A 17,939-nucleotide genomic window follows, 5' to 3' on the forward strand; every position below is an offset into this window, starting at 1 on the left:
CCTGTGGGTGAGGACTCAATTCTCACTGTCACCCAGCTTGACAACCATGGGTCATGGATGTTCCCACCCTCACCCCATCCATGGTGTCCACCAACCTCTTGTGTCCATCACCATCCCTGTCTCTTGCCTTGTTTGTCTAGTCTATCTTTAATTGCTTCTTCACCTACTCAACGTAACAGACCCAGACATACCTACGCCCCTTCCGCAACATTCCTCCCTCTCTCTCTCAAAAAAAAAAAATGGGCACCTGTTCCACAAAAAAAAAAATCATCCCATGCATATCTCTCCATTTCATACACATGTCTTCTTGACACACTTGATTTGGTCCAGTGGCTATACAACATGAGTGTATTGTGCTGACCACTCTCTTTGGTGGTGACAGTCCAAATTCAACTAATATTCTGCATATATTATTCTCAGAAGTCCAAGCCAACACAGAGAGACTCTGGCTGACCAAGTTTGCAGACTGGAAGCTGGGAGCCATTATTAACTCCCCAAATGATGTAAACATCCTACAGAAAGGCCTCACTAAGACCAATGACTGGTGTTGAAACCATAGCCTTAAGCTTAATGCCAAAAAGGTGTCATCGTCCACTTTGGGAAAAACTCAGTTGCCACTAATCACCACATTGATGGGAGCCCACTGAACACTGAAGGCTTTATAAGAGATCTGGGGACACAGGTTGACAATAGCCTCTCCTTCGACCACCACATTGCCACTGTGGTCAGAAAGTCCTTCTATGTGGCACATCTCATTACCAATGGTTTTGCATCCAGGAAGAAAGAGGTCATCATCTCTCTCTACTCTTCCCTCATTAGGCCAATCATCGGGTATAATGCCCCATTTGGCATGTATCTCACTAGACACATGCAACAGCTGGAAAGGCTACAAAAGTACCTCACAAAGAGGATCCTAGGCCTTAAACACATATCCTACATGGACAGACTCAAAAACTCCAGCTATTATCTATCTCATATCATCTACTAAGAGGCAATCTCTGCTTGACTTACAAAGCCATGTTTGATCCAGCTCTGTTAGAAATGCTGCATCTAAAGAAACCCCAATCCCTCCACACCACATGCTACAGAGACCTCAACCTCATTACCACAATCAACAGAACCTGCTGGAGGGACAGGTTCATAACCCAGAGTCTGTGCATGCTCTGGAATAGACTTCCCATACATGTCAAGCGGAGCACCTCACTGGCCCTCTTCAAGAGAAATTTTATTAGTGGATGGAAACTAGAAAGTTTACCCTGGGATCACTCCAGTGGCTCTACTTGATAGAGGCACTGGGAACTAAAGTTGGGTGGCATGATGCCAGGGCACTTCTATGGGCTAGATTTGTAAAGGCTCCAGGGCCATTAGCCTAGTACACACCTATGAACATATGAACCTATATATTATCAGTTTTACTGTTGAAAAAATGGATAACTATGGTTCTTTAGTACCTCCCTCCAGCACATTCCTGTATTGCTTTCCATTTGTTCTTCTCATTGCTTGCTCCCCATTTCACTATAGTCCTACCTTCCCTATTTCTTTTCTTTAATGCAATGTTTTATGATGGTGTGCATTATGCACCAATGAGCAGCAACAGCAATACGAAAGCAATTAAAAGTATTATATACAGTTGTATTCAAACCAGTACCATCTGGCCCCGAAAAGGAATGCATCTCTGCATTAACTGCATTAATACATGTAGCCACAGAGTCAGGTAAGTAACAGGTGTATTCCAGTGACTTAAAACTAACTGTAAGACATTAGCAATGCTGGAGAAGCAATGGATCCCATCACACTTTTGGGGTCCATGATTGCATGGAGGTATGCATCATGCACCAACGGTGAGCAGCGGAATGCAGGCACGGTTACCCCACAGTAATGCTGCTTAACAATGCTGTGCTATGCCAACAAACAGCAATATGTCGCATAAGCAATTCATGTCATTGGATTATCACTCTGTAATGAAAAGTACTGTAAGTATGACATGCACATGTATTCGAACCCAGTACCATCTGGCTCAAAAAAAGGAATGTTTCCCTGCATTAGATGCATTACCATGTGCTGCCACAGACTCAGTTAAATAGCAGGTGTATTCCAGAGACTCAATACTAGATGTCACACTTTAGCAATGTGGCTAAGCAGTGCGCAAACATGTGTATCTCATATGTACATGCACTTTATTAACCATGTAAACCTGCTGCTCACTGCACTATGGAAATTTATACATTATTCTGTATTACTGCTGTTTATTGTCCATTTTCTTTGTATGACATGAAATTACATGTGGAAACAATACAAATTGAGGGCTATATCTTATTATATGTCACATATTTAAAATATATCCATGTGTTGTCACTCCCCAAGTACTACAACCCCATGGTCTATGTACTTTTTACACACATATATCAACCACACTACAAAATGTAATACATAATGTGGTGTGCAATGCACATCAATCTGGTAACATGCAGAACTACAACTATTGACTCATACACCTAAAAAGACTTATCTGCAAGGCTAGTGCAGGAATCAGCAAGAACCATATCCATAGGGACATAGTTGACCTTCAACATGCTTGATCCTACCTGTTTTGGTTTTGCCAAGGGTAGATCTTACTTAATGACCCTTGTGAATTTCTTGGATACTCACCCCAAAGACCTGAATGAGGGATAAGAGGACATACTGCTTATGTTGATTTATCCATGGCCTTTGACACTATCCCACATTCATGTCTCATACTGAAGCTCTCCCATCTGAGAATTATACCATACAGTACTACATGGATAGCCAACTGGCTCAACAACAGAACACACACTCTTAAAGTAGGGGACTGCACCTCAACCATTAGCCCACATACCAATGGAATACCACAAGAATCTCTGCTGGGCCCTCAGTTATATGGGAAATACTTCCCTGAAGCACAGGCAGCAGGAGATGGCCTGTGGTTTACCAAGTTTGTAGATGACTATTAACTGGACACAGTCATATAGAGTCTTCTAATAATGGTAACATATTATAGTAGAGGCTGACACAGACTGCTGATTGGTGACAAACTCAGAGACTGAACTTTAAGCATACAATGACTTTTTGTCAGCTTTTTCAGTTAAGTAGACCTGTTAATTACGATATACATAGCACCCCCCCAAGCTCAACCACAGTGTTGTGAGACTTGGGAAAACATGTTGATAGCAATCTATGCTTTCATAACTATGTGCCCATAGTGTTGACACACACAATCTGTATTGTGCACATAATACATATGGAGATCACAACCAAGACCAGGGCAGTCATACCTCTGCTGTACTCTTCCCTTATCATAGCAATAATGGAGTACAATGCTCACAGCTCTCTGTACCTCACCAGACACCTGCAGCAATTAGAGACAACACACAATCATGCTTTGGAAACTCCCAGGCCTCCGAACATGGCATACATAGAAAGACTGACATACCTGTCTCTATACTTGGTATCATGGCAGCAGGCTGCTGACAGGTGACCTATGGGTGCCTTGCAGAGCAGTCTCAGACCCTGCCTTTCTGGAAGTGATGGCCATTTGCAGTTCAAATGGGACAATACAAATTTGTGCTAGGGTTCTCAACCAGGCCTGTGACATAAACAGATCAAGCTGGGGAGACATATATACATGACTGCAATTCACACTCCTCAGTAAAAGGCTCCCACTGCATGTGAAGCAGTGCTCCTCAATGACCTTATTCAAGCATAACTTTAACAACTGGTTGAGTGATTATAAAGTCACCTCTGGGCTGACATCTATGTCTGTCATGGACAGGGCAAGTTGGTGGTGCTCACAAATACACCAAAAATAAACAAAAAGTCACTGGAACCATGAACCACTTTTGGTAAAAAGTAAAAAAAAAATACTGAGTTAAGAATCCATGCAAAAGTTAAAAATCACACTAGTAACAACTTTTGCCCTGTAGGCTTCTTCAGGCAAAATGAATGAATGCAATGAAACCACTTAGGCTCATATATATGCTGTCATAATCATATGACCCTCATTATTCATTAAATGTTTTTTCTGAAGTTTCCTTAGCATTGGTTTCAATGAAACATTGCCATTCAAAGCAGGTGGACAGCAAAGCAGACATTTGTATCACACAGTTCCTGCTCCAATGCCATGCAATAACAGTATTTTGATACTTATTCATGCCTACACATCCATTTCATACAGGACTCGAACCTCTTTTCTCCCACATGGCTTGCTGATGTCATCTACTATAAATTTACCTTGACTCCTATGTAAATCAGACTTGTGCTGTGGTGCTTGCATTAAGTACTGTGTTCTGTGGCCTGTGTATTTAGATAGGTAGGGGTTCTGTTCCCACTGCAGTCAAATGTGTGTGTTTGTGTGAGATATTGCTTGACATTATAGAGAGCATTTTACACTAGCATGTGGAACACTGATATCTTCTCCTCAACAGCTCAACAGACACTGCTGATGTCATCAGCTATAAAGTGTTGTCTTACACACTCCAAGTCAGACTTGAGCTGGGACACTTGCATAACATTCTGTGTTCTGTAGCCTATGTACTTTGATAGGTAGGGGTTCTATTTTCACTGCAGTTAACTGTGTGTGTGTGTGTGTGTGTGTGTGTGTGTGTGTGTGTGTGTGTGTGTGTGTGTGTGTGTGTGTGTGTGAGCTGCTGCTTGATATTACAGAGAGCATTTTACACCAGCATTTGGGACACTGTTATCTTCTTCTCAACAGACACTGCTGATGTCATCAGCTATATCACATTTTTAGATAAGCAGGGTCAGAGACTGGCATGGGGGCCAGGCAGAAGTCACCTCATCCTATGCAATAAAGTTTACAGTGACATGGCTTTTACTCTATCCACACACATCATGGCATGGTGAGTAGACCATGTGGTCTCTGAGGTACATGTAAAAAACAGAATTCTACTCTATTAGTGCTGTAATGAGGTTTGACTACACTGCTGTCATACAATCTTAAGATTTCAGTAAGATAGCATGACTTATGATGTGCACAACCCAGACTTTCAATAGCAGTGTGGACACTTAGTGGTCAAAGCTCAGATTGCTATCTAAATGTGTTCTGACTAATTGCATCACTAGATTTCTACATATCAGGACTGTTGTCAAAGATGTAATTAACATGGAACACCTCTTTTCATGCAGACAACAGCTCAAACCACATTTCTGCATTTATTCGTATGTTGTGTGCCTTTGTCTTCATTCAGTTGTGTGTGTTAGCTCCTCCTGTACTGCCTTATCACTATTGATATACTCAATGATTGCACACAATATGCAAGTATCAGCAAACTTGGTAAGCCAAAGGCCAAATACTTTAGCCTGAAGTGTTGAGAAATACAGTTCAAACAGTGAAGGGCCAAACACAGATCCCTGGAGTTTGCCAGTGGTGACAGCTCTACTAGTACTGGTAGAATCACCAACTTTTACATGAAGTATCCTGTCAGTAAAACAGTTATTTACCAATCAACCGATGTAAAAGTTTAATCCCCAGCTTGGGGAGTTTCTCACTGATACCTGCATGTGTGATTATGTCAAAACCCTAGGCCAGATCATAATAGGAAGTATGTACTGTCTTACCTTCATCCAAGCCTATTACATGGAATCACTCCATGGTCTATGTTCCCATACAAGGCTGTTCATCAGCATAGCAACATGCATCCACCTGAGCTGGGGGACAGCAGCTAATGTATGTATGTATAGAGACATCCTGAATCTCCTCGACTGAGAGGTAGACCAACATGTCATCATGGACCTCTTCTACATGTACACTAGTAATATTCTAGGTGTGTGCAACAGACCAGTGTGAGTTGTTACTGCTACAACAGGTCAGTTACATCTGATAGATGTCCTCAAAGAGGGACTTGAGGGCATGCATGATAACAACAGTATCATCTTGTGGAACTTTAACAGACCAAGGCATTTGGCACAAAGCCACACTCAGGTATTCAATCAACAAAGCCACACTAATGTATTCAATCAACACTCTCACATGTGGTCATAAACAGCTATATCACCAAATGGGCTGGCCAGTGTATGACATATGTAGCATCTCACTATGTCGAAATGTGTGACGTGACTTATATCTCAGGTCCAGTGATCAGGTCGTTACATCGGGGTGTCTGATAGGCCCTTTCCTGCCCATTAGTTAAGTGATGGACATAACAGATGACATGCATATGCTGTATCCAAACAGCTGCCTAAAGGACTACAGCTTGTGGGCAATCATTGGCTCCAGCGGCGATACTAGTATAATACAGACAGTATCAACACATACCAGAGAATGCTACCACAACCACAACAACACCTGCATTGATTAGACACATGGAGGAATTTGTTGAATCAGGAAACAGACGCACCACCCAAGTATAATGTGGACATCACTCCATATAATCAAACCAAGAGGTATGTGATCCATGCCCTGGGTTAGATGGTACATCCACCAGCATGTGGTCACATTGCTGACTACCCTCTTGAATGTAACACAAGTACTGGGTATGTAAAGGAGATGCACATCAGAGGCCATAATAGCTTCATGTTTCCCAGCCTTCATTACAGCAATAACTATGTACAATGCACCCTTCTTGATTACCTCTCTGCACATCTTCCAGTGATGTATAACTGAAGTGTACCACCTTTGTCACAGTGCACTGTCACACAGCTTATTCGCCATATCTAGGTATTCTTTCTGTGGAACATACATGACTGTCTGATGGTGCGGAATACCAATCAAGCTGTTGCACCAGATGCATGTGTACTACCTGTTCAGCTTATGTACACACTGCATACATAGGTGTTTAATGACATTAATAGCATATATATCATTCGTGACAGTGTGAAATGTGGCATAGCTATAGAGCATGCATACAAGACAAGTTGTCTGTATTGACCATACTGTCACATACAGGTACAGCAGTGTCCCTCTTAACACCTCCTGCAGACATTACAGTACCAGAACAGTGTGAATGGTTACTCTCATAAAGTGTGGCTGTATCATAATAGTTGTTAAGCGTGTGCATGCAGACTCAGCTGTTATCACTCCACATCACATATGTTACATCAGAGGCATGGGATTAGTGGTGATATTATTCTGATATTGTCCATGATTGTGGTTGGTTCTTGTAATGTTTGCCATGATCCTTTACCTGTGGCCAACTTGCTGGACACCTCTGCAGAGAGGACACTCATATTCAGGCATATCAGTTTGCATAGCTTCCCAGTATGCACCCTCCTACAGTTGTATGTCAGATCCCTGATAGATGTCTTCTGCATTATTCATGTAAGGATGCTTATCTCACACAGACATCCTCCCCATTGTTATGTCACCTTGAGTTACATTCACAGACAACACATTTTCAATGTACAGTACATATTGTACCATATAAATATGTACTTGGTGTTGCTGCTACAACCATCTTCCACTGGCATAACCTCCTCTGCTATACATGAGGGAGTTTCACCTGTACTCTTTCCCTGTGCTCATTTCTACAATTAATCTGTGTGTCCCTATTCAATACACACACTTCCCCTGGGTGATTATTTTACATAGCAGTCCCACGTCCTGTTGCAATACTCTACACTGTAGGTACACTGTCCTGTACTGTGTTTTGACCATATACTTCACATTCATGTATCTCAACTGTTCAGATATTCGCAAGATGTCCAGATGTTTTTCTTAACAAATATGTGTCTTCCTGCCATGTCAATGAGATGATCTCTGGACTGATTTGACTCAATATTACATACATTTTAGTACATACACCTCAGCTGTCCTGATCTGTGCAGAATGTCCAGTTTTTGTCTCATATTTGTGATCTTTTCCTCATAACACGTTTTTTCCTGGCAAATCATTGGCACGTCATTGTAGAATGCAGTCAAAAAGATGACTGACATTTGAGTTTCAAACTCCATGCTCTTCAAAAAGTTCACACAACCTATATATTCTATCAACTTTCTAAGTTTGTCAGTGCAATATTAAAAAGTGTCCCTATTTCTGGCCCTTTACCCCCCCCCCCATTATCATGGCTTTGTCCACATTTGTCACTCTAAGTGGTTGTGAGTGTTACATTCTAACACATTTGTATGTGACATCTATGCCAAATATGTCCCTACTACTTGTTATATGGCCTCTCATTAAGTTGGCCTCTGTGCAGATCTGTTGCACTAACACAATGACAGCTATTTGTAAAACCTCTGGTGATCACTGTGGCATTGTGTGCAAATCCACTCACAGTAGATGCTCTTCCATACACAGAATTACTATCCATGTTTGCTGATAAGGTTTCACTATATGTAAAGCCCTGGTGATCATTGTGGCATTTCGCACAAATCTGTGCACCTTAGATGCTGTCCTTTATATGGAATTGCTATCCATGTTTGCTTATGAGGTTTCTCAGCCAGCAACACTGTTGCAAGCTGCAAAATGTAGCTTAAGCATGCCATGCCTCATTAATATGCATTGTGCACTGCTGCGAGCTGCACACTGTCATGCAAACATGCAAATTCTGTGTAGGCTCTGTACGAAGGCTACACAGAGTTTATTGAATCCTGTTTTATCTGTTATTAATTTAGCTGCACAGTAATATGTCCTATTTACTTCTGTTATAGCGCATGAATCTCTATGAACAGTCCTAATTACTGTGTTCACTTGTTTTATCAAACTTCTAACTTTTGGGTTTTATTGATTTTCTATAGTCTGTTTCTTTCCTTGATGTTAATATGTCTCCAACTCTCTTAAGTCAGTCAACTCTTCTTTTAGATTATTTTCTTCTAAACTAAAAGCTCATTCTTTGTTCTCCCTTTCCTGTGGGCATTATACAGAAAATTCCAGAGAATCTTCGTGTGCCAAGCATCTTCCTTACCATATTTTCTTCTATTTCATTCTGTGTCATCCACTGGTCTTTCATATGGGAACTCATTGGCCTATCACTTCACAACGTTGACTGTGCCAGAGTTGCCACAGTTTCCTGTTCCATCCCTTGCTGTGCAACTACAACTGTCCTTTTTCTGATATTCAGATTACCTGATGACTCAACAACTTTTTGAAACTGCAAACATTTCCAGATATAGTTGTCTGTAAATACCCTATGTATCTGAATAATTTCTTCCCTTACATATCGATATGACACGTTACAAATTCAGATATTTTAGTCCTTAATAATAACTTATATTTTCCCATCCATGGATGCCCTTGGTTTATTTCTGCTTCACTCTTTCCAGTTTGCTCGTGTATGATTGTTTATAAGGTTTCCAAGCTCTATGTTGGGTCTAATGTACTTTCAAACAATGATTTTATCATTTCTCTTTGCCATGACTTTATAAATATTTTTATGCAACCTATAGATCTGTAATTGCTATTAAACAATTAGGTAATAAGATTGGAAAATCTCAAAGCTGGCTCTATTTATATACCGAGGTCCTTAAATGAATGCACAGTTTCTATCAGTGTGTACTGCATGAAATAATCACCCTTCAATCTATGCATCCCAAATCTCATATACTTAGTTTTTGGTATATGTATCAGTATATTATCCTGTTGTGCCTAAATAGTCAATTTAGGCAAGTTTTCTGGTGCCCTATCTGTAACACATGTAAACAGTTTTTTTCCTATTTTCAAGTTATCTGCATACAGACTTAGAACACCTCACATGAAAAATGATATATCTGAAAAGTACAGTCTAAACAGGAATGGGCCTAGGACAGAGCATTGTTGGACACCCTGACTGTAACTTAGAATTTCACCTGTCCTTTTCTTATATAATGCTTGCCATGTCTTACTTGTAAGCCGTGCAGCTATGCATCACTAATTTATTGATCAGTGTTTTTTGTATAACCCTATGAAAGGCTGACGTTAAATCTACTTAAATTTCATCACAGTAAAATTTTTCATTTATATCTGTTATTATATTGTTATGGAACATCATGTTACAGATGGTTATAGAGCTATTTTAACATATGCATGCTTGTGCGTGGTTTTCAAGTCCTAACCTTTCCAATTCTGACAGTCATCTATCAACATAACAACCAATCAAACTTATAGGTCAATATGACTCTGAATTTCTTCTATCCCCCCTTCCCTTAATGACAGGTGTAACAAGTGCATGTCTCCAATCATGAGGAATCTCCACATACATAAAAGACCCAGTGATTAATAAATATAATGGTACTTTTAATTCATGCTAAAGTGCTCTCAGGTCATTATTACTAATTCTGTCACTTACCAGTGCTTTATTTGGATCCACTTCCTACAATTCATTTTGAATATAATCGACTTTAAGATCAGTATCTGAAGTTACCTGGATATTACTAGTACAATTTATTATCACCTTTCTTGGAGCTAAACTGTTTTGTGTAAGATTTTGTAAATATAATGTGCTATGTTTGAGAAAAATATAATATACACAGATTTTATTAACTAAAGGTCATTACCCATACCTCATCTTATGTAACTATAAAATTGTTTCCTATTATGCTCAATATTTTTATTTAAATGTTCTTAATTTTTTATTTGTCTCATACATCTGTCTAGCTTCTTTATTTCTGTTTAAAAGTTATAGTTCAACCTCTTTTCCATTTCTTATATGTTTTGCCTTACCTCTTAACTTAATATCTTGCTCTTATGGAAATATATCCTCCTGACCTTGTGTGCCTACATCCTGATGTTAAACTTTTTTTGTATTCAGTTTCCCTTTTAAAACCTGCCACATTCCTTCTGCAGTTTCTCCACTGAATGCATGACTTCAATTAGCTTTACATAATGACCATTTTGCTTCCATATTGTTTGTTACCAGTCTTTTGTACATTGGTTTAGATCTCAGTTTGGAAGAATTATCTAGCAATAATTTAACCTTTATAACCCCATGATCACTGCACATTAACAATGGTAAAACTTGTCAAGAGGTTAACAGTTATTTCCTTAGGAACACAAGCAATGTCTGGTAGTTCTGTTCCCTGGTAGTTTTATTTACAATCTAAAGCAATTGCTGTTCCTGAACATACATTGTAAATAATTTCCTAACAAATGCTGTGGAATCAATATTATTCCAGTGTGCATCTGGTAAATTTAAGTCTCTGGTCACTATTATATTTCCCCCTGTGTCTTACTCAAGAAATGCATGAATTCCGCTAGGTCATTAGCACTTGCCTTTGCTGGTCTATATACTCCAAGAATTGTTGTATGTTCTAGGGCTGTCTTTATTGTTTCAGCTGCACAATCTACATTAGCTGTGTTGTTACCAAATATGTAATAATCACAGCTCTCCTAACAAACTTTAATCGCTATCATTTCTTTTTTGTTAGGATGTCTTACATTAAAGCATTTATGTCTACACAGAACTATTTTTCCAGCCATTATTCTTTAACCATATTTCACAAACAGTAAAAACATCAATCTTGTGTAGATGTTGCAATTTTTCCAATAAAAATGTTATTACTAATGCTCACAACATTAACAACCAGCACAGATATATAAAATGTTGTTACCTGTGAATAGTTACATTTCTGACCTAACAAAAATCCTGTCTTGTGTTAGTCAAATATTATAATATACATGCTGTAAACATTTTCTTCCCTTGTCTTGACAAGTGCAGGCCATCCTGTCAATACATGTGTGCCCAAAATTAGGCTTGGATGCTCTACACATTTGCACTTTTTAAAACTGACCAAATTCAGTAATATGTGAACTATCATTTGTTACCAGTTAATGACCATCACCATTAGTCATAACAATATCACTGTTTTCATTGCTTATTTCATTTGCAAGCATACAATCCTCACCCAGCTGTCTTTGTACTTCCTCAGCCTGAGTTATGTCATCAGCTTTGGTCTTCTCCTCTTTTTTCTTACAGCAATGTTTTTAAGTCTTTCCAAGTTTAATTTGTATTTCTTCATTCTAGCCTTCTTTTTGCCTCTTTTGTCTACCTTCTCTGTTTGAAAAAAACTGATGCCATTTTTTTGTAGACTGAAGGTTTCCAGGCTGTGTTGATTGCACAAGTACAGTCTTAGGTTCACAGGTTCATAGGTAGGTACTAGGCTATTGGTCCAAGGGCCTAAGTAAGCATAGCCAACAAGGTTCCCTGGCTTATGCCACCCAAGAAAGTTAATTTCCTCTGCCCCTGTTGAGCAGAGCCATAGAAGGGATCCCCGGGGTGTATTTCCTATTTCCCATACATTCATCAAGATTTTTCTTGAAGAGTGCTAATGAAGAACTTTGCTTAACATAGTTGGGTAGCTTGTTCCAGAGTATAGAAAGTCTCTGGGACAGGAATCTATCCCTCTAGCATGTCCTGTTTATTGTGGTGACAAGGTTTAGGTCCCTAGAGCATGTAGCTCAGAGGGATTGGGATTTCTTTAGGTGTAGCATGTCCAGCAGCTCTGGGATTAACATAGTTTTATATGTTAGGCAGAGATCACCTCAGAGTAGGCAATATGCTACAGAGTAAAGTTGGAGTTTTTTGAGACGGTCAATGTAGGGGATCTGTTTAAGGCCAGGAATCCTCTCTGTGAGGTATTTCTGTGGCCTTTCCAGCTGCTGCAGATGTCTTGTGAGGTACATTCCAAAAGCGGCGTTGTACTCTATAATGGGTCTAATGAGTGCTGGGTAGAGGGAAACGATGACCACTTTTTTCCCTGGATGAGAACCCTTTTGTGATGAGGTGTGCCACATAGAAGGATTTCCTGACTACTGTGGTGATGTCATTATCAAAGGAGAGACTACTGTCCACCTGGGTCCCAAGGTCTCTTATCACACATTCGGCATTAAGTAGACTGCCGTTTATGTGGTAGTTCATGGGTACAGAGTTTTTACCAAAGGGGATGACAATGCACTTTTTTGGCATTGAGCTTGAGGCCATGCCTCTGACATCAGGCATCTGTCACAGTGAAGCCCTTCTGTAGGATGTCCACATCATTTGAGGACTCAACTATGGCTCCTAGTTTGCAGTCATCTGTGAACTTCGTTAGCCAGAGGCCTTTTGTGTTAGCCTGTACTTCAAAGAAGTAGATACCAAACAGGAGAGGTCCCAGGACTGAAGCCTGTGGTACTCTACTTGTCACTGGTTTGAAGTCAGATTTGCAGTCTGCAACTTTTACAGTGTGGGTTCTGTCAGTGAGCCAATTGGCAACCCATCTTGTGATGTAGGGCTTTATACCTAGTTTAGAGAGTTTAGCTATAATTCCAGAATGGGGGATGGTGTTGAAAGCTTTGGCGAGGTCAAGATAGGCTGTGTGAACTGGGTCTATATTATAAGATCGAAATCTACAAAGAACGAATGTTATAATATCGAACCCTAAACACCGAAATACGCAAACATCGAACAGTCAGAATAGAGATTTTTTTCCCAGGGAAGAAAAAATCACTATTCGAGAAACATACACACAACACAAACACACACAAAAAACAGCAATCCACACACATACACTTAAAATCCTACACCTAAATTTAAACTAAACTTCACATACACTATTAGCTATCCACTTACCTTAACCTGACCCTAACCCTAAGGTCCATCACTATTGCACACTCATCTCACCTGCGCCCTAACCCACCCCTAACCCTAACCCATATACAACCGCACACTTACCTGACCTGCACCCTAACCCTAACTCACCTAAACTGCCCCCTAACCCTAACCTACACACAATCGCACACTTACCTGACCCGCACCCTAACACTAACGTCCACACAACTGCACACTTACCTGACCCGCTCCCTAACCCTAACTCACCTAACCCGCCCCCTAACCTACACATAATCGCACACTTACCTGAACCCGACCCGTAACACTCCAACATATCAAATGCTGAAAACAGCGAAGCCACAGCAATGGCCAACCGAATTCTTTCTCTGGGAAAGAATTCAGTGTCCTGCCCCTTCTCTGTTTTCAGCATTCGACATTACGGGTTCAATATTATAACATTCGATCTTTGTAAGAGTCAATGTTATAATATAGACCCGTGTGAACCACCTTACCCTCGTCTACTGCTTTCATGACTGCCTCAAAGAAGTCGATCAGGTTCAGAAGGCATGATTTGCCTTTCACAAACCCAAACTGGGTGGATTCCAGAGTTTGGAGGGTAGTAAAGTCTTTGTTTATGAGTTCCATGATGATACGCTCCATGGCCTTCCAGGTCAGGCTCGTCAGGCTAATAGGGTGATAGTTCCCAGGATCAGTGGTGGCTCCCCTTTGTGGAGTGGGATAACTGTTGCTGTGTGCCATTCAGTGGGCACAAAGCCTGATGTGAGACTATGATTGAACATGGTGTTTAGGTGGGGAGCCAGTTCATTCTGAAGTTCGTGTAAAACGCAGCCTGGGATGTTGTCCAGTCTCATGGATGCTGTGTTTTTGGTATTAGAGAGTGCAGCTTTTACCTGCATAGATGTGATTACAGAGTCTCTGCATTCTTCTTGTATAGATAGGGGCCCTTTAGGGGGTAAAAGGGGGGTAAAATTAGCACTGAACCTATCTGCCAGGATGTTGGCAATATCAGTTGGTTCTGCAATTTTCTTGCTGTTGTGCTGTAACTCAGAGCAGATATGGATGTTGTCATTGAGATTATTGACATAGCTGTAGAATGCATTGTGGTTGCCCTTAGAATCAGTGGCGATTTTGTTTTCGTAGCTAGCTTTGGAGGATCTTATAAGGGATTTCAGCTTCTTACTGAGGCTGACCAGGGAGCTTCTCCACTCATGGGATTTTACTCTCTTTTGCAACAGTTTCGTCCTTCTGTTGTAGAGTTTGTTTATGGCAGGGGACCACTAGATTGGCTTCCTTTTTTAGAGGATAGCGTCTTGGTTCTGTTTGGGATAGCACGATCCATGCACTCGTGTAAGTGCTTATAGAGTGCATTTGTGTAGGATTCAGCAGTTGTAACTGTATTGTCCAGCTGTAGGGATGTCATGACGTTCGCCACTTTTGTCTTAAGAAGCATGAAGTTGGCTTTGGAGAAGTTTTTTTTCATGGTTTCCTTTATGGTGGGTGGGGGTGGGATGTGGATATCTGGGATGATTAGCTTATGGTCAGATCTGACCAACGAGGAGTTGACTTCATGTGTGGAACACCAGTCACTCATGTTGGTAATGAGTAGGTCTAGGATATTGTTGCCCCTGGTGGGGGTGTGGATAAGTTGATCCAGGGCATTGGAATTTATGAATTCCAGAAAGTGTTGAGCAAAGGAATTAGTACATGAGTAGTTTTCCCAGTAAATGGTGGGGTAGTTGAAATCACCCATTATTAGGGTGTTTGGTTGAACCCTAATATTTTCCAGTATATCAAGAAAAGGTGAGTGAGAATCCTGGGGCATGGTGGGGGATCTGTAGCAAGCTACAATTTGGATTGCAGTTTTACCCAGAGTTAGTTGTACTTGGATAACCTCGGATGCATTATGCTGCACAACTAGCCTGGAGGGGTGGATATCCTAAATGAATATGGACACACCTCTGCTTTTCTTGTTCTGGTCCAGGTTAGATGGCCGAAAAGTGTAGTATGAGTTATAGCCTAGTAATGCAAGGGTGCTCTCTAGAGCCTTGAACCAGATCTCAGTCACTGCACAGATAACAATATTCTCCATTTTAAGGAGTGCCTCAAGTGAGTGCATTTTGAGATTTAGACTTCTAACATTGAGTAGCATTACCCTCAGTTTTTGCTTGCCTGTTCCTGTTACGATGGTGAATTTGTCATTTGAACCTTGCCTAAAAAAGGCACTATAGGGGTGGTAAGACCCTTAGCTACTGTCAGAATCCCAGGTTTGACAAGTGCAGGCCATCTCTGGCAAAGCATTGTGGTCTGTCGACCATGTTGTCCCAGGCAGACAGATACTGGATCCCCTCAGAATGACACCAGAAGCTTAGCCAATTGTTGAAGTCAAGCATTTTGTCCTTGTACTGCGGTATCATTCTAGGTGATGGCAGGATGCTACTCAGGGCTAGTGTCATACCTGCCTGGGCTACAAGATCGGAGAGCTCTTCCATGTCTCTTTTCATGTAGTCCAGGGAGGTACGTCTCAGGTCATTCACACCAACATGGACAATGATAGAGCCATAGTTGTACTTGTTGTGGAGTCAGTACATCTAGGTCTACTGTGAATAATTGTAAGCAAATCATCAAACTTTGACATGAGGAAAGCATATCTCCAGTGTCATCATGTATTATCTTTGTATATACATAACATTTAGCATACCGTGCAAGGAAATTGTGCTTTAGCAAATCATTAATGGCATACTCATTTAAGGAATCCATTTTCAGCTACACATGAGTTAAGCATTTTAAAAGAAAAGACTGATCAATATCAGATGCCACAGAATTCAAATAAATTAAAACAATTAGTAATTTAAGTAAAATGCTATGAGGAAATCACATGAACAATATACAACTAAATATTCTGTTAAGTACATTGAGTAACTTTGGTCAAGTAATTCAAAAGGTAATCACTCTGACCTTCAATACTAGCTGTGTCACTCACACTAAAATGCTAGATGTCCTTTACTTTGCTATAGTGCACCTCTTTATAACAGTGCACATCTAAGGTTATATAAAATTAAATATTCTGTTAGCATCAGTTACACGATAAATCACAAACTAACATTGGACTGTTTCACATAAGCTCTGCATTGTCGTGTCTATAGTCTGTGTGAATGTATGGCCCATTGGGATGGCTAGAGTTTACCTGTCTGTAATATATCCCTTTCTAACAGCAAACAGTAAAAATCAGAAGTAAAGAAAAACAACACATAAATCAAAATAGATATTCAAATCTTTAAGCTATTCATTTCTTCTTGTAAACAATTAAAATCAGAGGGGAAAAATACAATGTAACTCAGAATAAATTTTTCTCTTACCAAGCAGCTGCACAGTAAATCATAAACCAACAGTGGATCGTTTCAGATAAGCTCTGGATGTCGGTACAATGTCACTTTCAAGTTACTGCCCCCTGTTTAGAAACCAATATTGCCAAAAAATCTTTAAATGTGATATCTTTCCTGATGGTAAATTTCATTACATAAGGATTATTGCTAAGATATTCCATGGAATACTCTTAACTGCAAAATGCTGCCATCTCATAGCAGCCATTAGTCATCTAAAAAGTGACACCATATATTCGTCTCATGTAAAAATGGGTTAGTATAAAATCATAAATAATCTTAAGTTCAACAAGTTCTCTGTAGAAGTCATTATAAATAAGGACAAAACTGTCTTCAACAGTTGTACCTCTGGTATGAATGAAATAAGAGTTACCAAAAAAAAAAAAGAAAACATTTTCCTCAAGTATAGTTTTGAGAGGATGTTGAAGGAAATACATAAATTCATCAAAGTACATCCCTTAGGCCGTTAACGAATGTTTTATACCTCTTAAACCCATTTCTTGTGGAATGGAAGTATATAGGCATTAGAAATACCATATGTACGGGGGCGTGGCCAAGGATGAACACAGGATAGCAGCAGATTTCTTCAGCTCCACCAATTTCATTACATTGACAGGAATTAATTACTTAAAAAATTAATTCTTGAAGTAATTTTCTTTCTAAATATGTTTGTTTTATATAGTTCTTGAACTATATCTAAAAAAGAAAGGAAATCTTAATAATATTCCTGTCAGAAATTACTTTGGAAATTTTCCTGTCAGTTTATCAGTCATTACTTTGGAAATTTTCCTGTCAGTTTATCAGTCTGAAATGAGTTCCAGTAAGACAAATTCTCAAGACTCCAGCATCAAGAAAGAACTTCAGTCTCTGATAATTATAGTCCAGCAACTTACCGCTAAGATGGATAAAATGGATACTAAAATAGACACTTTCATAGAAAAAACTACAAAACAAATAGACTTGTTACATATGGACCTGCAACAACAGAAGATCCAGATGACAGGCATAGAAGAAGCTGTGAATGACATGGAAAATAGAATACAAGAAGAGGAAATCAACATTGAGTTTC

Source organism: Protopterus annectens, chromosome 1.part0 (genome assembly GCF_019279795.1).
Source record: "Protopterus annectens isolate FY-2018-M chromosome 1.part0, PAN1.0, whole genome shotgun sequence".
Classification (NCBI taxonomy): domain Eukaryota; kingdom Metazoa; phylum Chordata; order Ceratodontiformes; family Protopteridae; genus Protopterus; species Protopterus annectens.